Source organism: Belonocnema kinseyi, chromosome 3, assembly GCF_010883055.1.
Source record: "Belonocnema kinseyi isolate 2016_QV_RU_SX_M_011 chromosome 3, B_treatae_v1, whole genome shotgun sequence".
NCBI lineage: Eukaryota > Metazoa > Arthropoda > Insecta > Hymenoptera > Cynipidae > Belonocnema > Belonocnema kinseyi.
The window spans coordinates 52974909-52991706 of NC_046659.1; positions in this window are offsets into that span (position 1 = coordinate 52974909).

Sequence of the window (16798 nt, forward strand, 5' to 3'; positions counted from 1 at the left end):
AATAATATATATATATACAAAATAAATAAAATACATGATAAAATTACATGAGTAAGCTTACATAATATATAAATTCCTTATATTTATTATGTATTTTCTGAAAGAGATAATTTTTAATTGAAATTTGTCGAATTTCATCATTCTTGCTCAACATTTCGCATTAAAAAATGTTATTTTATGAACAGTTTTGATTTAAAATGTTGAGTTTCAATTGTGTTAGTTTTAGAATTTCAGGATTTTAAGTAATTTCTAGCACTGAGTATTTGTAATGTTTTAATTATTTAGATCACGGCATACCGAAATATTACATTTAACTTCTCCTTTTTACAACTTACAGTGCTTCTAATTGGAACTGTTTGTCAAAAAGCGATCTAAGTAGTGTTTTGGCCAATATGAAACTAAGTACGAAAAACGGTTTACTCACGTGAAAGGACAATAATTTTATCAATTTTAAAAATACAACAATTCAGAACACATTTCAGTAAAGAAAAATAGCAGCTGCATCATCACGTGCAAGGTAAACATCCCAGTAATAGTAACCTTTTTCCTAGTAATCGTAACGCCAATTTTCTTGCTTTTTATGTTCCGTGTTGAAAAATTACGTGGCGCTGTACTGTTTCTGTCTAGTTCACCTTGAGTCGACATTGGCGCGCAACAGGCTAACTGTCCAGTGGCTAGACTGTGATGTAACGCTCGGATCGACTAAATATATATATTTATATATTATTATATTATTATATATTTTTCTCAATTCTTTTGCAAATCAAGCTAAACATTCAGTAGCCGCAATATATAAGAGTTTATTATCCTTCATTGAAAATATGTATGTGTTAATCAACTTAAATTTATGTCGATGTAATTTTTTCGATATTTTTTTGATTTGAGATTTTGTTAAATAATAAAAATTTGTCATAAAATTGTAGGAAAACTTGAATGATTTTGTTTGCTTATTATACTTTATAAGATTGTTGAGCTTATTTTCTGAATATAAATTTCACTTTCCAAAACGAAATTAAATAATCTTCCTATTTCCTTCAAGTTAACGTCTCTAACGATTTTCTTCCCATTTTTTCTTTCTCATCGATGATCGATTATCAATTTGCAACCCTCGCTTACAGGAAAGCAGTATAAGAGAAAGGACATTTATTTTTTATTTTTACTACCATCGTCTCTTTCTCCCTCTCTCGTGGTTTTCCACATTTTAGTGCGTCCGCTCCAGTATCGGTCTTTTGCTTCTTTGTAGACATAGCTGGTGGTCTGCTTTGTTCGTGGTTCGGATAAAGATTATTATCATTATCATTATCACTTGGAGCTTTACGCTCAACACCGCCGACCGTCTTACGCAACGCGACGGAAATCGATGCTCGCAAATAAATAAAAATAAACAGTTTTACGGCGTTGCCCCGGTTTTTACGATTTCCTTCATTGACTCAGGCGGCGCTGAAGCCCCTTATTAACGAAGCCGCGAATGCGTGAAGAGCCTGAAATCGACAGAAGTTTAGCAAAGGTAAAGGGTCTGGAAATGGTTACATCCTGACCTAGTGCCATAACCTTTCATAATGGAAAGAGAGAGCGAGCGAGAGAGAGAGAGAGAGAGAGAGAGGGAGAGAGAGAGTCAGAGAGTCCTGGAACTCGAAACTTCTCAGGCTATTTTTGATGTCCCATTAAATATTTTTAAACTCATCATTTGTGGCCGAAGCCAAATTTTTACATGATGCATTCCAAGGCCCTTTATTAAAAAAAGGAGATGTGCTTTAAAATAATGTCCTGTAACTTAAAAAAATATTGCCCGCCCTTTACCCCTCCTAGTTCCTACACTATTTCTGCTGAAGTTTGATATTCAGAATGAATATTGGGCAGCCCTAGAGTATCTGAAGAAAAGTATTTTTAAAACACGAGGAAAGGAGGATGGGGTCTATTTTGCACGTAACAATTTTGCGCGTGCCCAACTGTGGACGTCGATGACCACACGGACAACTTTGCACGTGTCGACAGAGAACTGTGCACGTGCAAAGTTGCCCAAGTGCATGCGCAGTTGTCCAAGTGACAACTGTAGATCTTGAAATTTAAACGTGCACATTTGTCTAAGTACCATGTCTACACGTGCACGGTTGTCCAAGTGACAACTGAGCACGTCGAAATTTAAACATTCACAGTTATCCAAGTGCCATCTATGTATGTGCATAGTTGACCGTGTGACATATGTGGAAGTCAAAATTTAAACTTGCGCAGATAGGCTCCTGTGAACTTGGACGTGTACAGATGTCACTTGCCCAACTGTGCACGTGCGCAGATTGAAATGGTCTCACTGTGCACGCGCACAGATTTTACATGACCAACTGTGCCATCATACTACGACACCGACGGGCAAGTCTTCCCCGCGCAAGCCATCCCCGGACATCATTTTCTTAGTAAAATATAAATACTACGACAGTGTAGCATCGACATGAATCTCTTGGCCGGGAATCACTTCCCCATTCAAATATAAGGACCACGACAATGTGAAATCCGCGGGCAAATCTTCCCTGGGCAAGCCATCCCAGCGTATCACTTCCTAAGTTTAATATTAAGACCATGATAATGTGACATCGACGTGCAAGTCTTCCCCGTGTAGGCCATTCTTGTTCATCGGGCAAGCTTTTCCCGGGCAAGCTTTTCCCGGGCATCATTTTCCTAGTGAAATTCGTTCGTGTAAAACATTATTTTTTCCTTTGTTTATGTTGACACAAGCTTTTATTTATCCTTCACTAACTAAGGGGTTGGACTAATAATGTATTTGATAATTGTCATAAACAACTTTTTAGGAATCTGCTATTGGTACAGGTTTATACGAAAGTAAGTGATCTTTTCGCTCGGATAATTGTAATCACAGTCATGTTAATATTGTTATAAATAAATAAATTAATAATTATAAAATTTAAATACTTTGTCATAGAAAATAGGATGCTTTTAAAGTTTTATAGATAAAAAAAGTGATTTATTAATATTAAATGGGAGAGGGAGAAAGAAGACTACTTGGTACGAGTTATATACAAGAGCAGGCAATGAGAAGCTAGAATAAGGGTAATGTAGAAAGAATGAAAAGAAGGAAATCAGGAATTTAAGGCCAGAGAAATTTAGAAGAGAAAGGCTTAATGAGGTAATATACTAAAATATGTGTTTCTTTCGCTAGCAAAACCTTTCTCAATGGGTGATTGAGATCAGCTTCTTGAAGTAATTTCAAACAGTATGAGTGAGAAAATTGAATGTTACGTAAGGGTTTGAGGATAGGATGGAATATGGGAGGATTAGGAAGATCAAGACAATGGGATGTGAGAAAATCAGGGAGAGAGAGTGTGGTTAGGGTGAGAGGGAGGGAGATTGAATGGAAGGATGATGTGGAGTAGGGAGGGGCAGGTGGTTGATGGATTGAAGATAGAGTTAAAAGGAAGATTGTAATTGGGTGATGGGCCAAATAGATGAGTATGATATGGAGGGGGGTTATGGATAAAGAAAAGAGGATCAGTAGGGTTGGATTGGAAAAGGTGGATATTCGTTTCGTTGGCTAGGGTTAGTAGGATGGGATAGGGTAGTTATGAGAGGAACAGGGTAAATAGGATGAGAAGAAGAATTGAGAGCAAGTTGAGGGATGATGAGTGGGGCAGAGAGCGCAAGGGCTTAAAGGAGATGACAAGAAGAAAAGGTATGATGACGAAGTGGGGTGTGGTAGCGATTAAAAGGGGTTTATAGGAAATGTCAAAAGTAAAAGGGATTAACGACGAATGTGTGGAACGGGGTGATTTGGGGAGATAAAAAGAGTATGAATGCACGAGGGTGTGGGACGAACATATGAGACAGAGCGATAGGGCAAGAGGATGATGAAGGATTGTTTAGGTGTAAAGAGTGGAAAAGGGCGGATGTTAGGTAGAGTGAGGCGGAGGCTAGAGAGTAGTTGGTGGAATTATGAGTGGTGTGGAGGGAGTAGCGTGTTCAGTGATTTAAGGAAAATATTGTTGAAAAGCCTTATTTTTGCACGTTGTTTATTTTACACTAAGCATAAAGGTATCAAATAAAATCTGCGACAAAATGATCCAAGAATGTGAAAGTCTTTTTTTTCTTTACATTAATACAGATTTTCGTCTGTGTTGAATACCGTTACAGCAAAACTGATACCTACAGACTTACCGTGTTATATAATATTGGGTATAGAAAGAAATTTAAAAATAGAGCCTCGAAACTTTTTTTAAAGTAAGTAGAGGTTCCAGAGAGTAAATAATTTTTGTTGTTTTAGAAAACATCTAAGAAATCATTCCAAAGTCAATACATCATTCCAGTTGTCGATTTATCATAGCGAATCAGCAATGCATTCGTAAAGACGTCTGTAAATACACACCTAAATTGGCATAAGTACATTAAGTGCGCGAAATTCCAAACAGCATTGCGCGTTGGGAAATAACAAAGGTGTGCGAAGTAGAGGCATTGTATAGGCACGAGAAAACGTTTATGCAGAAAACAAATTGGTCACGATCATTAACGCCCTTTGCGCGAACCTTCGTGCCTGCATGCGCGCGTGATACTGCATCTGTATAGGTCGTTGCAAATCGTAAAATGCAGCCGATATATGTATGGGTGCATCGTATCGGGAGGTACCTGATTGCAAACGTATATAGGTAGCAAGCGGCCATAATGGTGTTCGGACGCGCGATTTCCTCTTCCGATTTCCTACGCTTTATACATTGTTCTCATAATTATTGATGTGCAAAAGTTTATCCTTTCGACAAAAGTCATCCGTGACAGTTTTATAGTTGTTTCTGAAAATAACCGGGATTAGAGAATAGTGGGTTAAAACATATTTCATCGCGTAAAATAGGGGATTTTATTCTTTTGTCGATATTGCACTGCAAAATCCTCTTAAATCTCTTAAATACCTCTTATTTTACTGGAATATAAATTATACGAAGTTGATGATCGCAAAATTCTTTCAGACTTCTTTGAATATAGATCATATTTAATTTTAAAGAAATGTTTTTTAACTGACAACATCCTCTTATAATAACAGCGGTTCGAACTTATTATTTTATTTATATATTAATGATTAAATATTTCCTTGTTTAAGAAAATGTTTCTTAATCGAGGAAATATTTTAATTTAAAATGTCAAGACTGGAGTGCTAGTGTTTGAATGGAATTGTGCTTTTGAGTTTAGTAAGAGAAACAGGAAGTTTTAAAATTGTAGATCGGTTATGTTTTTTCATGTAGGAGTCACTTTGAATTAGTCTCAGAATTATTTAACGAATTCATTAGGGTCTATGAAATCTTTTCTTCAAATCGGAGTGAATCTCTGTTCGTTGGGAAAGAGTCGTTCGTCAGAAGCTGGCAGGTATCCATACATATACATAATACATATGATGTCCTGTAGTATATCTGACTATCTAGAAATGTATCGGTATGAGAACAGAAGCTGGTTCTTGAATTCCGGATGCCATCGCGCGACAAAGACACACCCAAAGCAAAGCGACGTTAAAATCTAATCTCGAGGCCATCTCGACTCTCGTCTTACTTCGCGGGTGTCGCCGGGATTCCCTGTGCCACGGGCCACGCGGCTCATTCAGTTTCTTCCTATCCAGATGGTTCCTCTTTGATACATTTACCTTTCTTCATGCCAAGACCATGCAATAACATAAAATAAGAAAGCCATTAACATTCCTAAATATTTCATTAATAAAAAAGTGTTATTTTGACACTGAATCCAGTATTTTACATTGCTCTGTACAACAATCAATGTGAATTATATAGTATGATACATTTATCGTTGCATGCACATAAATACTCATAAGAAAGATCATAAGAAAAATATTCTCTAACAAAGTCATCTTATTTATTAAATTACATAAAAAGTCGTTTCAAATTTTTAAATTTATGGATCAAATCATTTTTGTAAGTGGAGTATGATATAGCTGTTTCTTTAATGATACTCTTGCGGATCGAATGAACGGTAAGAATACGCTACAGCGTACCCTAGTATCCACATATAGTATCCCTTTCATATAATGCAACGAAAAATTATTAAAAAAGCAGTAAGATGAACCTTTAATTTATTGCAATTCGGATTCTACGTTAAGTTTTCCGTGAGAAGGTCATGAAATAACTGCAATAGTTTTTTACAGCGTTAAAGAAACTCAATACCTGTAATTAACATAGGCTGAAGGCGACTTCAAGCACATCTTCTTTCAGTAGCAGCATACAAGTTAAGCGACTATGGATGCGCTTGAAGTCGCCTTCAGCAGAAGTTATGACATTTTTTAACATTTTTAAGGCTGAAAAAAAACCATTGCAATTACTCTTTGACATTCTAATGGAAAATTTAACGTAGAATCTGAATTGCAACAAGTTAAATGCCCATATTTCTGTTTTTGTTGTTGAGTTTTTGTTTGCATGATGCAGAAGGGATACTATGTGGATACTATAAGGGTACGTTGTAGCGTATCCTTTCCGTTCGTTCGGTCCGCGAGTTATTTCTTGAAACAGTTGCACACTAAGTGGCGAAAGAACTTCGAATATGGCCGAGAGCCAATTAAAGAACATCATTCAAATTCAGCCACAGATGATGGCACTCTGCGTTCGTACACTTTCGCATGCATATTTGCATGGGTCACGATAGATGGTTTTAGTTTTGAATATACAAATGTTAGGTTATTACTATCATTATATCATTATGCCATATCCCTTTCGGGGTAAACGTGACTCACTTGATAACAAAGGGAACTGTCTTTTGTTTCAGGCGTCATTAACGTCACTGATACTCTTCATAGTGCATTTCTTATAAACTATTTGTTTCCACTTACCTGTACTGCCATACCTCTTTAGCTTCTTCCACTTCCATGAATTTTTTCATGCAAGTTCTTTTGTTTTTATGGCTTTGTATATTTTCTTGAATTAGGGCCAAATTTACACATTTCAACCATTATCTTGATATACTTGTTTTTTCAGTCGTTTATCTTTCATTCTATTAACCTGCTCAAACCATTTCAATCAATTTCTTTCACTCTTTAAAAATAGTGTCTCATCTATACCACATTTTCTAAGCATTCTTACTTTACTAACTTTGTCCATTGGCGTTTTACCGCACACCACATGCAGGCATTGCATGCCAACCGCATTAATTTTTCTCTTAAAATGCAGAGGTTCATTTGCGGATGTTAAATATTTTCAGATTGAATAATGTTATTACGTACTTGCAACGAATAAATATTGAATAACAAGGTTGAAATGAGTTTGAAAACTGAAAATGGTGATAGCGATTGCAAGATCCCTAACATTTTTTTTGCTATTTAGATAATACTCGTATTCGTTATTACATTCTCATCTAATGAGAAGGTATTGGTTTTATGTAAAATTTCACTTTGTCGGTTTTCATAAAATCTTCACGTTTTGAGACCCACTGAGTCAGAAAAAACGATTTTTACGAAGGTGTTTGTCTGTCTGTATTCTGTAGGTACGATAACTTTCAAAAAATTGATCAGATTGGATTCCGCTTCGGCACACTTTTTTAAGGGCTAAAAAGAAAGAACAAGTTCGTGAACCAGCTATTTTGGATCAAAATTCAAAAAGTGAGCACGTTTTCAAAATTTTTAAGAACACATTTTTTCAAGATTTCAAAATTCTATGAACGGTTACTCATAGGACTCAGAATCCCAAACAATTTATCCGAATGACTTTTTTCTATAAAAAGAAAATGATCACTTATTAGAGCATTTTCAAAATCCAGAAAGCAAACTAAAATGAATATTTGAAGCCAAACAACGCATGATATGAAAAAAAGTCAAGAGAAGAAAAACGTTGATTTTTGAAAGCCCTACAAGATGGTCATAACAAACTTTTTAATATGGTCGAAAATTTGAAAATTCAAAATTTGATCGTATCTTAACTTTTTGAAACAAAATTTTTTTCAGGATTTCAAAATTCTTTGAACAGTTATTTATCGTACTCAGAAACCTAAATAATTTATCCTAACGACTTTTTTCTGTAAAAATTAAATTATTAGAGTTCGAGCATTTTCACAATCAAAAAAAAAAACAAACTAAAATAAACATTTTAAGCCAAAAAACGAATGATATGAAAAAAGTCAAGGAAGGAAAAACGTTGATTTTTGAAAGCCCTACAATATTATCATAACAACTTTTCTCATTTGGACGAAAGAAAATGATCAGAGTTAAAGCATTTTCAAAATCCAAAACAAAAAAAACAACCAAAATGAACATTTTAAGCCAAACAACGCATGATATGAAAAAAAGTCATAAGAAGAAAAACGTTTAGTTTTAAAAGCCCTAGAAGATGGTCATAAACATTTTTTTAATTTGGTCGAAAAGTTGCAAATCCAAAATTTGATCGTACCTTAACTTTTTGAAACCAAATTTTTTTCAGGATTTCAAAATTCTATGAACGGTTATTTATCGTACTCAGAAACTCAGACAATTTATTCTCATGACTTTTTTCTTTTAAAAAGAAAATTACCAGAATTAGAGCATTTTTAAAATCCAAAAAAAAAACGAACTAATATGAACATTTTAAGCCAAACAACGCATAATATGAATAAAAGTCGAGAGAAAAAGAACGCTAATTTTTGAAAGCCCTACAAAATTATCGTAACAAATTTTTTAATGTGGTCTACAATTTAGAATTTTATCGTACGAAAAATAATGAAAAATCCAAAAAGCCCATTTTTTGGTCAAACTATGCAAGATACGAATAAATTGAATTAACTAAAATTACGCGCCCTAAAAAGATCTACAAATTTTTTAACAATCACTTTTCGATAGGACGCGTACTTCTTGTTTTTTGTCGTAAAAAAGAATATTAAAAATTAAAAATAAATTAAATTTTTGAACTAACGACATAAGCTACAAAGAAAACTTGTTTATCCAAAAAAAAGGCTACAAGTGTTTATTATTACTGTTTTATAGGATGCGCAGTTTTTGTTTATTCGTAAATGAATCAAACTAAAAAGATTAATTTTTTGACAAACAACGCAAGCTATACAAAAAAAATAAATAGACTCATTCAAGTTTTTCATTAATAATTTTTTAGATAACATTTAGTTTTTTCTTTAAGGCCATGTGACGAGAGGGTCACGTGACCAAACCTGATCTTCGATTTTTCTTTCCCAACATACGTCCACACGGAATGAGATATCGTGTTAAAAATTTGGCACGATAAATATAAGGCATGCACGAATTTGTCTCTGGTTCTAAATAATTAGAATAGTGAAAAAAGGTTTTTTTTTAATTTCTATTTTGGAGAAATACCGACCGTGCTCTCGTCATACCCTGCAAGCATGGACATAGGAAACAAGGAACTAGGCATGCCATTGCGGGGGTGATGCAATGAGGGGGGAGGTCCGCCACCTTTTTATGTCCCGTGACAAACATGGCAGCGCCCACATGTTTATATTTTCATGTACAGTTTGTCGGCAAAAATGCTCGTGCGCATAATCAAGTGGCACATCGTAAGATGGCGGCTCTCCCCACGCATGGAATTCTCCCCCCTCCCGTGTATTCAACCCCGCTCGCAAGTTAGGATGGCATGCCTAGTCCCGTGTTTCCTATGTCCATGCCTGCAAGCAATTTGCAATGTTGTCAATGGGCTGTTTATGAGGTTTATATTTTTCAAAGTGGGACAAAACAACAAAAATCGCTCACGACCATTATGCACCAATAATGCAAAAACTAATGTTTGCACTTGAAATGCAAATAAACATATTTGGTCTGACATACGTATCAGCAAAGATATTATACACGCAGATGCGGTGCAGGCTTAGTTACCCGCGATAAATATAGACGGCGCGTCCGGCAAAAATTGTTAGTTCCCTTCTACCCACCGCACACCGTAGATAGCATCTATATCTCAGTAGGCCCCTCGATGCGCACTTATGGTAACTTAGCTCGGACATGAACCATTTAAATTGAAAGTAAATTCCCAATTAAAAAATTTGTTACATTTATAACTTTGCAAAACATGGTTATCTTCATTAAATGCCAGAGATAAAAGGCCATAAATATTTTTTATTTCGGTTTCATATATTCTCATCTAATTTAAAAATTATTTCTTCTAATTTATATTCTTTTATAAGTTATAATTTTTTACTCTATAGTATTACATTTATATTCAAACTGATAAAACTTTTAGTGCAATATCTTTTATCATTTTAAAATACTTTTTATTTTTGCGGTCTGCAATTTCTATGGAATAATAAAATTCTGGACAGTTTACAATATTATTGAATTTGAAAATTCCCGAATAATACAATTCCAGGCCGAATGCTGTCCAATTATAAAAGATACAAACTAGAAAATTCCCGAATTGAAGCAATTGAGAAAATAATGTTTTAATCAATATTACTTATTTATTAAAAATACAATAATCAAATATTTTAATTATAGAAACTTTGTTTAATGTTTAATTTTTTAAATTATTGTCTTAATATTAAATAACAATAATCGTATACAAATGTTATGCAAAAACAAATAACTTAAAATGGATACAATGCACTTTTTCAACAACAACAAAATTCGGTCGGGAATTCTCAAATTCAGTAATATCATAAATTGTCCAGAATTTGGGGAATTTTTAAAGTGATGGGAATTTTATTTTTCGGAAGAAGCAACTGAAAAATACCGAAAAATAAAATTCCCGACACTGTAAAATTCCTGAATAATAAAATTACGGAAATGATAAAAACACCGAAATATAAAACTCTCGAATTGAAAAAATCGCGAAAAATAAAATTCCTGGCAGTAAGATATTACCGAATTCGCAAATTCCCCACAGAAAATTGCTGAATTATAAAATATCCAAACTAGAGAATTCCTGAATTAAAACAATAGAAAAAATGGTTGTTCATTCAATATTATTTATTTATTGAAAATACAATATCGAATACTTTTATCGAATACATTTTTTTTAAATGTTTAAAGTCTAAAAAATTATGATTTGAAATTAAAAAAACAATGATTAAAAAAATATGTATATTGCTGCGTGAAAAATTTTGTTTTGTAATGTACATAGCATTAAAAACAAATAATTATTATTCTTTTAAATTCAATCAATAATTTAATAAAATTATTTCATTATTGTATTTTTAAGAAATTAATAATATTGATCGAAAATTCTTTTCTTCATGTTTAAATTAGGGAACTTTTTAATCCGACATTTTTTACTTTGGACATTTTCTGTAGGAAATTTTCCAATTCGGTCGTCGGAGATTTCGTTTTTGGTGATTTTTCATTCATCACTTTTGGAATTTTATCAGTGGTCCCACATTTTTATACCTTCTCTTAAAATGATGTCATTTTTCAAAATAAAAAGTCAACATTTAATTTTGAAATCATCAAAGGTATTAATTTCCTTTTAAATTATTTCAAATCTTTTAGAATTATTTTTGAAATTTTTCGGAACTTTTAATTATCTTTTAAACGGATTCCAATTTTTTCTAACATTTTTGTAAAATCCTGCACACAAAATCGTTTCAAGAGCTTCCAGATTTTTTCCAATTTTGTAAATGTTTTCGAATATTTTTATACATTCTCTTTGAGTTATGGACTTTTTCGAAATAAAAAATCTTTTTCAATCTTCCTATAAATCTTAAAAAAAAATTTTTAATCTTTCAAAATTCTATAGCTCAATTTCTTCCTTTAATTTAAAACATTCAAAAACCTACAGCTTATTCGATTTTTTTTCTGAATTAAACATTTTTCAACTATTCTTTAAACATCAAAATGCAATACTTTTAGTTTCAAATTACAACTAAAAAAGTAGAAAAATTACAATTGTAACATTCAAAGTTTAAATTTATCACTCTGAAATGGTGACAATTCATTTTTTACTTGCTTACTATTGAAAATTGTTGTTTTTTGTTCAATTTTCAAATTGAATATGTTAAAAATGGAATATTTTATACTGAAATAATACTTCAATAAGATTTTGAAATTGAATAAAGGTGTACATTTAAGAATCTATTAATTTGACATGACTTTCAAATTGAACATTGTTTATAAAGACTCAATCGAATGTTTACATTTGTGTAACTATTTTCAATTTTTTACTACGTTGAAGTTTTAAATTCACTTTTTTCCTGATTTTTCCTGGTCGTGAGTCTGGTTCAATTTAGAACAACTCTTTTTTTAATAATAATTTTTTGGTTTTGTTTTTATTTTAAGAAATGTATGTAAAAATTAAAATATTTTTATTTTTCTTTAATAAAATTGTTGCAATGAAAGCGTTTCAAAGAGTTTTTTTTTTTAATCTTTCGGGGAATAAAATGAATATTTATAGGTCGACCAAGGTTTGTTTTCTTTACAAAATTTTGCTTACGTCTAATTTTATTCAGTTTTTTTGACTATAGTACAATTCAAGTTCGTATCTTTGGGTGAAGAAATCCATTGTATAGTTTGACAAACATTCTTTATAAATCCATATTTTGCACAGAAAATTACCTTGATTGACCTTTAATTATGATTTTATAAACGTGAAAATCCCAGGTTTCAATGTTTTCTATGAAAAACACAATCAATAAGTGACATAACGAAAAGCGGAAATAATAAAGTCAATTTATCCATGAACAAGCACTTTCAACAAAACTGACATTGAGCGAACATTAAATATATACTTTTTAAAGTTGACAAAAATCAGGCGTTATTTTCTTCTAAAAAAAATAATAATTCGTGAGGGTGCCAAATTATCAAAATAATAAATTAATAAAACTTAAAAAAGCACCCTCTTAAATAGCTTTTAAAACTAAACCTTTATCGAGTTCTTTCAGGCATTTCTAATTTTTAATAGTCCTATTTTCTAACTAAATAATTTGAAATGTTTCAATCTGAAATTATCGAATAATTTCAATTCATTAATTCTTACATATTTAAATACCTTTATATTCCGATTTATTTAATATACTGAAGGCTACAAATTTAAAATGTCTTAACTATTAAGACTTTATATATTTTTGGAATTGCTGCTCTGTAGACTAAGTAGCACTTATTCTTTTATTAAGAAATTATAACCAAAAAGTGTTTTAAAAAGTTTTTAAATGAGTTTTGAAAACATTAAAAATAAGTCAGAGGTTTTAATGGTTTAATATATGTATATAATAGAACCGCTTCAAATTTGAAATAAGTCTACTTTTTCATGTTTGACCTACAATTATTCAATTTTAAAAGTTAGAAATTACAATTGTGAAAAAAAATCTCAATTAATTTATATTTAAAGCCAAATAAATTTGCATACTTCAATGCGAAAGCAGCTGAATACATTGAATTTAACCTTTTTACCTTTTCAACGACTGTCGGATATGACGCAGTTGTAAATCGACCCTTAAATTCTCTTGTGTCTTCTGTAACAGTTTCGTGGTAACTCAGAAAGAGGCCGGTCATACATACTCTCGGTTGGGGAAAAAGCCAAATAGAAAATTTTAAATTTTGTATAAATGCACTTTCCTAAAATTGTGCTTCGATATGCAGTTACTAGGAAATCCGGAAACGTACTTAAAGATAAGTAATTTATAGCAATTCATTATAATTTTACGATAAAAAAAGAAAAAAGGAATTTTAAACCTACAAAATAAAAATAACGCTGAGATTTTATATCACAACGCTGCTGAAAGCTGGTGACCTTCTCAGCATGAAAACAAAAACACAAACCCAAGATGACTCTCTCGGTTCCAGTTCTACCTCCCCCCTCTCCCAACCCTCCCTTATTAACTGAAGTTTTTGGTGGGACTGACGTTAGAACTACAATCTCCACCATATGACGATTTGATACTTAACTTTGAAATGATTTCGACTCAGAAAATAAACTTATCGCATAAAGGTGTTAGTTGGGCGTATAATCTAAACAATGAATAATGCAAACTACAAGATAGCCTCGGAAAGGACTGGAACTTTTAATGACAAAAGGCATGGAAATCTAAAGGTCATGTTTCAGGCGACGAATGGAGACTGGGTGTTTGGAATGCTAGGGGAGTAAATGATCTCAAGGTAAAAGAATTGCGTGAAACTATGGACGTGAAGAAACTAGACATTTTATGTGTGCCTGAAACAAAGAAAAAGGGATGCGAAACCAAAGACATAAAAAACGGCGTGTTAAAAGGCGGTTTGAAATATGGTCAGGAGTAGACTGTGAATCACATGGTAAACAAGGAGTAGGTCAGATTTTGAATGAAAGAGCAAAGCAGCATCTCGGAGACCATGGTTTCGTGTCTCCCAGACTGCTGTGGGCTAGAATGAAAGTATGAATCAGAAGACTATTTAGCATAGCGTGCTACGCGCAAATGACACAATAAACATTTGAGAACATCGGGAAAGAGTAATTCTACTAGGAGACATGAACGGTTGGGTGGGCATTCAAAATTAGGATACTGAAAGAGTATTAGGTAATTTTGGGGATCCAAGAACAAACTATAACGGAGACAAATTAGTTGGTCTATGCTTAGAAAGGGGTCTGTTTATTACAAATACTTGGTTTAGGCATAAAATGATCCACATGTACACCTGGTCTAAAGGAAATACCTGCAGCATAATCGACTTTATTGTTGCGGATGAAAGACTGGGACAATTAGTCAAAGATACAAGTGTCATGAGGGGTCCTGAATGCAATACTGATCATTACCTTCTGATCTCAAAAATTAACTTAGGTCGGGGATGGAGAAAAAAGAGAACCAAGAAAGCAAAACAAATGCGAATCAAAATTGAAAACCTACAGAAACCGGATGTGCGAATAGATTTCCAAAATAAGATACTCGAAAGCATAGATAGGGCAACATGGGAGGACAGTATAAAAAACAAAGATATAGAGGGCGCCTGGACAATGTTACGGGATATCCTTGTTAGATGTACGATCGAAGTGCGTGGTACCGCAGTTGTAGGAAGAATGTCTGGTGATACAAGAGAATTTTGAACATCGCAGGTCTTAGCAATGAGGAAAGAAATATACGTAGAAATGATTATAGACGCGAAAACAGGATACTTAAACGATTAGTTAAAGAAAGTAAAGATACAATTAGAGCAGAAGAAGAGATCAAAATACAAAACGATTTTGAACGGAGCAGGAAACAACTTTATAAAAAAATTAAAGGAAACAAAAGTACAGAAATTGTCAACATGCGAAATAGTAGGGGGGAAATGGTATATAATGCAGACGGAATACTAGAGGCTTTCAGAGACTATTTTAGGAGACAATTCTGAGATGAAACTATAGGACACCATAACTGCTATGTTGAACACGATGCGATGGAAAACTCAATTGAAAAAGTCTGTGTCACTGAGGTTAGGTATATAATTAAGAACTAGAAAAACGGTAAGGCTGCCGGGATAGACGGTATTAACGCTGAAATGCTTAAACACGGTGGCGCGTGCATACCACATAGACTGTGCGAATTGATAAATTTATGTTTCGAGATGGGAGACGTCCCAGACGATTGGAAAAAAGCGATTATCGTACCAATATACAAGAGAAAGGGAGATAAAAGCGCGTGCAATAATTATAGAGGGATAAGCTTATTAAGCACCGTAAGTAAAATATATTCAAAAATACTTATTCATAGGGTAATGAAAATAACAGATGCAAAGATTCTCCCTGTTAAGGCAAATAACAGAAAAAAGTTTGAGAGTAGGAAAAAAAGTTTTCTGTGCATTTGTTGACCTAGAAAAAGCTTTTGACAAGGTAGATAGAAGTAAACTTTGGGAAGTCCTGAAAGAGTATGGAGTCAATGGATGGATCCTACAAGCTATAAAAACAATATATATACAGGTAGCAAAGCGAGTGTAAGAGTGAATGAGAAACTGAGTGACTGTTTCGATATTATTCAAGGAGTAAGACAAGGATGCGTTATGTCTTCATGGTTGTTTATATTATTTATGGACAAGTGTTTAAGAATTGCTTTCTTCGACGAAGAGGGTGTGGATCTCGAAACAGTAAGGGTACGTGGGTTAGCGTTCGCAGATGATAAGGTTGTTATGGCAGAGTCTATCGAAGACTTACAAAGAATGTTGAATAAACTAGATGCAAGCATGAAGAGCATGGGCCTCCAAATTAACGCAAATAAAACAAAAACTATGGTGTTCGAAGGAAAGAGTGAGAAAACACTATACAATATTTTATTAAATGATGAGAGAATTGAACAAGTTGATATGTTCGTATATCTTGGTAGCTTATTTACTAGGGACGGGAAGATAGATGAGGAATTAGATAGACGAATAAATGAAGGTAAGAAGGTTATTGGTAGAGCAGGTCCCCTTATCAGAAGTAAAAATATATCAAATAAAGCTAAAATGGCAATACATAATTCCATATTTGTACCTACCGATTGAGTCACGCCTACCCCGAAAGGGAAATGGCCTAATGTTGTAATAATAATAATAATAATAATAATAATAATAATAATAAAATTGGAGTAATTTCAAATCCCAGAATAAGTCATTTTTGGCGTAACCTATAGCTTATAACAAAAATTGTGAAAATTCAAACAATAAGCCTGTATGCTGAAAATGAGGTAAATTTTAACGTTAAAATTTGAGTTGTTAAACTGAAGGCTGAAAAATTTGAAAATTTTACACTTAGTGTTTTGTAAATTGTATTGGCATCTTAAAAGAGTATATAATTAGTTTTTAAATTAGTGTTTAAATTTTCGGAAGTTTTCCTTTCTTACTACCTAGAGGCAAAAAAAGTCTCTTCAATTTTTCTGGATTTTAATCATTTATTTTCTGAGAGATATTCCTATTTAATTTACCCCCGTTTATCAGTGACTGAAATGCATTAGGAAAAAATCG